Here is a 5,313-nt window from a genome sequence, read left to right as displayed (position 1 = left end):
AAATAAGCAAAGCCAAGTTGGGAGATGGTCAGAAACGACTACTTCCTGTGGCTAATAAATAAAAGTCATGTCCAGTGCTCATATCCAGCCATTATATTTTGTCGCACTAAAAGTGGTTCAGTGATTCCTCAGATGCAAACACACGCATAGGCAAACCCCTCGTGAGTGTGGGCTGTCACTTCAGAGGTGAAATTGTGGAAGGGATGTGACTTCAGCTTGTTATTTCCTCCAGAGTCTTCACCCCGGGAGAACCCAGTTTCATGCAGCACTCTCAAGTGTTACATGGTTGGGGTCAGAAGATTCTTGGTAACAGACAAAAGAACCTGACACACGTCCTATGAACGTGGAAGCACGTCCTCACCCAGCAGAACCTCCGGAATCCTGCAGCCACAGACAATACCTTAAATGCTGATGTGTTTATAAAAAGAGAAAGAGAAAGAATATGTTCTAGGGGGTGTGGTAAGGTGTGGGAGAAGGGGGTGTCTCAGCAGGTCCATGCTGAGGCATTCCTTCCCCCCCCCCCCGAGGGAACAGCCACACAACAGTATATTATAGAATAGAATTTATTCAAGGCATAGAGAGGGGAGTTAGGAGGGTAGCAGAGACAGAGGAAGGCAGAGAGAAGGAGACAGTAGAGGCCACCATGACCATGTGGAGAGAGGGGAGATGGGAAGGGGGAGAGGAGAACCCAAAAGGGCAAGAGAGAAGCAAGCAGGACACAGGAGTAAGAGAGGGAGGAGGGGGCGAGCAGCCCCTCTTATAGAGGGCCAGGCTTACCTGTTGCCAGGTAACTGTGGGGCGGAGCTTAGACAGAATCCTAACAAATGCTGCCACATGTGACACCAGGAAACTGAAACAGCCAATCCAGTTCTTCCCCAATTCTTCATGCAGAGGAAACACATGATAACACTTGTTCATGGTGGCAAGCAGGCACTCCTTAGACTCCTTCCTCACACAGCATAACTGATACCTATGGAGCTGTAGGAAGGGAAAAGAGGTGCACAGGCAATGCATCCCACAAAGTGTCTGTTGTCTTATTAGAGACTCATAATGCTATTCCTCCTGGACCAAGTCTAGCTTTAGATAAGCAAAACATTAAGTACTCCAGTAAGTAGACGCCATGAGAACATGTCACCTCAGGATAAGCTAAGGTTTAGGGTTGTTGTAATGAGTTCTTCACATTTTCTGAATTATTTTTTACCTTAGAGATCAGAAACTATGAATTTTTCAGTAAGCATGCATGGAAGAGGTGAGTATTTAAATCAATAAATTGACTTAAACAATATAGACTGTATGCCATACAACGAATACTTAGCATTTATTAGCGTTGCCATGAATAATCTATGTCATCGATGCAGGGTCAGGAGTAAACTGTTGAAAAATTAAAATTACATCTGGTTCACTGCACATTTGTGTTTGAGTCATGTTCGCAGTTTCATCCTTAGCAGGAACAGTCACCCTGTGAGCCAGGTCTCAAATCAGACAGATTTTTTATATTATCAAGACAGGTTTGTACAGGCTCCTGAAAGTGCCACATGATAGCTGACTTACCAACGGTGTCTCTCAGGTGGCCCCACACAGGCCATCAGGAACTGTTTAGTGTGTGTAACAGGGTGTGTGAGGGGGTGGGCATGAACATGCTTACATGAGAGCATGCATATACACAGATGCTCATGCATGTGAAATAAATGATGTAATATGCTGTTGTTGTTGTTGTTGTTGTTGTTGTTGGGTCAGGGCCTTAAGTAGCCCAGGCTGGCCTCAAAATCTCTGTTTACCTACAGCTGAGCTTGAACCTTTGATCCTTCCACCTTTATCTCCCAGCTGCTTGGATTACAGAGGTGAGCTACATCACACACACTTTTATGTGGTGTTGGGAACTAAACACAGTGCTTTATGCCAATCGAGCCACACCCCCAAAGGAGAACGATTTTAAATGCCTAAATATGCATATGCCACTAATTCAAGTGTTCTCTTTTTTTTTAAAGGTCAGCAGAACACACCGCCTACGAACCAGTGTGAGCAACCGGCCAATTACTACCTCGCTTCCCTTACGGTCTGAAGAATATAACACACGGAATTCTGGGAGATTTATCTAAGAGTGCTTTCTGCATCTCAGTTTCATGAGTAAATTATTCTCAAACCATGAGGTTCCTAAGCTTGACCCTCCTGAAATTGAACCAGTGGTAACCAAAGAGAGCATTTCTTTATGATGTCCATTATCCTGGCGAAATGGAAGAGTATGTTCAGAGACACCCTGGGCTCAGAAGCTGTGCTCCACCATCTGGACTAAGACCCCCAGGGTTAGAAAACTACAGAAATTCTACAAATCAGACCTAGCGGCAGCCTCCAACATCCCCGGTCTCTGTTTTATTTATCTTTCCTGGCCACCTCCATTTTCCCCTCCAAATGGAAAGCTAAAGTAAGAGATGTGTTTGACAGAACATTGTCAGAATTCATTTTACAGAAACATACTGTTCACAGTGTCTTTTGATCAGTGGCACTGCCTTTTGAAATTGAAATGGAATGGATTATAGTGTGACCCTCCTCCTCTCCTGAGCTAGCTTTGGAAGTATTGTAAATACAGGGCTTTTTTTTAAATTGTTGTTGTTGTTTTGTTTTGCTTTTGTTTCTTTGGCTCTTTGAGGTTTAAACTTGCCTAAGAGTGACTTTACCGAGTCTTGGAAAAAGATGCTCCCAACAGGGCTGATCAAGGGGACTAGGACAATTACTTTAGAATTGGCCTGTAAGGATGCACACTCACAAACCAGTCACACAAAATGTGTAATTAAGCTTAAGTCTTTGAGGTTTTGGATGAAGAAAAGACTAGACGAATGTCAAGAGTAAACTTTGCAAGACGTGAAGCATCAGATCACCTTCTCGGGCTTTGTGAGTCGTCTTTGGGGAAAAGGTTGAACAGACTGAGACCACGTCTGGTCCTTCTGGTCCTCCTGGTCCTCCTGGTCCTCCTGGTCCTTGGCACAGCACATAGCAGGGTTTAGGATGCTCTTCTGCTCTGCAGGCTTCCCAGGTTTTGCTCTTGGATTCCTTCTCTTCCACCTTCAGCTCTGCTCTCTGCTGGGGAGTGTGTTGCCTCCCACCTGGCTGTAGGCTCTCCAGTTACACCCTTACATAGGATGTCCTCAGTGCACCCAGGGACTTTATCTTCTTTCTAGATGTTTCCACAACCCCAAGAAGTCAGGAGGGCATCAGATCCCATTACAGATGGTTGTGAGCCACCATGTGGCTGCTGGGAATCGAACTCAGAACCTCAGTGCTCGTTCCTGAGACAAATCACATATGCTCAAGATCCCTCATTGGTTTGTCTTGGCCATGTGCCCACTCTGGCATGGAGGAGGGAATGTTAAGTTCAGTAACCTTAGGGAGAGATAGCTCTAAAACGGAACATCAAAGGCAACCCATTAAGCGCACTGCCCTTTGACTACAAGTACATCAACCAGTGCATGTAGTGCTTGAAGTATAATGCTGTATTAAAAAAATATTCATTAACTATAAAAAAGTTTAAAAGTATAAAAAAGAATAAAAACGTTGCAATACTTTCCCTTATAATGAACATGACAAACTAATAATAATAATAATAATAATAATAATTAGCAAACACCTGCCACAGATGGAAACTTATTCTCTCTGTAGCTGAGGGGTGGTTTTTGTCAGAATATAGACTGTCCAAAACTAGGAACATTCTTAAAACAGATTCAAAAAGAAGGGAGTGGGAGACAGGGAAGGATTCTGAGAAAGGGTTACGGGGAGGGAGGGAGGGAAGAGGGGGGGAGGGGGAAGGGGGTAGTGAGTGGGATGTAAAGTGAATAAGTAAATAAATAATAAAAATAAATAGATAAAGATATTAATGCTGAATGTGTTTATGAGGGGTAGAATATGCTAGTTTTATAAAGTGTGAAAAAAAGAAAACTACATTTAGAAAGAAAGGTATGATTATCGTAATTGGTGACTCTCTAAATCTACCTCTGCGTACAAAAACCTCCTAAAGCTAGTAAACTCAAGTTATTACAAAACAAACGAAAAACCAGATACTTCCAGTTAACTACAATTGCACCAAATCTATGCTGGACCTACATAAACACTTAGACGTTGGGGCAAGAGTCAAATGAGCTTTCTGAAACTGCATCTGTGTGGGCGCAACATGCGTCACACCCTGACGCAACACAGGGTCGCTTTTCAAAAGCCCTCTTCCGGTCCTCGCAGCTGCACAGCCGGCCCTCAAAAATAATCCTGGCTTCTCCAAAGCCCGACAAAGCCCATCCAGGACGAAACTGCCTTAATGATTAAAGTGGTTTATATGGGGTGCCCCCACTGAATCACTGCTCCCGTGTCAAAAAATGGACATTTAAAGGGCGCTGGCAAAGGCTGGCCACATGTGCTGCTCCGGTCAGGTCTGTAATTTAACACCCATCTGCAGAAACAGTCACAACTGCAAAGTGACAGATAACCCTGATCATGACAGAGAAGAACGGCTCAGACCAGAAAACGGCGTTTGTGTGGAAAGGCTGCATGCAGAAACACTGACGTGAATATGTTACTGTTTCCTCTTCTCTTCCACTTTGGAGCGCACACTGTCATGTAAGTCTCACTCACAGAAGACCCACTCAGCCACGGGCACCGAGTTCTCGCTGATAAAACGGGCATTTGCCACACAGAGTTTGCGCACCTTGCGGATAAAGACACTGGATGAAATCACAAACCAAATAAATACAAAACTCTCACAGCAAGGTGACTGCCCCCACAGAAACGAGAATGTTTCTTCCCCGGGGGAAAGGCAGGATGGGTGCTGTGAGATGCTCCCTTCTGGATGCGCCAAGGCGTGGCCATGGCTGGTTTTGTTTATGATCTCATTGAAGCTGAGGTTGCTGACACAGGGTCAAGGCAACAAGGTAAGTTGACCTTCCCGTAGGCAGCAGATTGACTTCATCAGACAAGACGTGAACAAGAGACGTGAAAGGGCAAGAGGGATTCTTCTGCAATGTCGGGGAATGGGACAGGAGTTGGGTATGTGTTGGGTATGTATATGCATGCATGTGTGTGTGTGTGTGTGTGTGTGTATGTGAGTGTGTGTAGTGCATGTGTGGGTGAAAGGGATCAAGTGTATACAAGCGTGAAATTGTCTGAGAGTAAATACCATATACTGAAACGAAAAGTGTGTGTGAATGTGTGTGCATGTGTGACTGTGTGCATGTGTGTGTGACTGTGTGCAACTGAATGTGCTTGTGTGTGTGCATGTTCTTGTTCATGTGTATGAATGTGTGCATCTGTGTGTTTGTGTGTATGTAAGGTGTA

At 44.5% G+C, this 5,313-nt stretch overlaps 1 long non-coding RNA gene across 1 annotated transcript; it reads left to right on the top strand.

Annotated features, from left to right (window-relative positions):
* Positions 1 to 533: 533 nt before the first annotated feature.
* LOC127684711 (uncharacterized) lies at positions 534 to 2,476 on the top strand. Its single transcript, XR_007977769.1, has 3 exons — positions 534 to 1,249; positions 1,785 to 1,841; positions 1,989 to 2,476. It is a non-coding gene; the product is annotated as an uncharacterized LOC127684711 (long non-coding RNA).
* Positions 2,477 to 5,313: the final 2,837 nt, after the last annotated feature.

This window comes from Apodemus sylvaticus, chromosome 5, assembly GCF_947179515.1.
Source record: "Apodemus sylvaticus chromosome 5, mApoSyl1.1, whole genome shotgun sequence".
Classification (NCBI taxonomy): domain Eukaryota; kingdom Metazoa; phylum Chordata; class Mammalia; order Rodentia; family Muridae; genus Apodemus; species Apodemus sylvaticus.
This window is presented reverse-complemented; position numbering and strand designations above follow the sequence as displayed.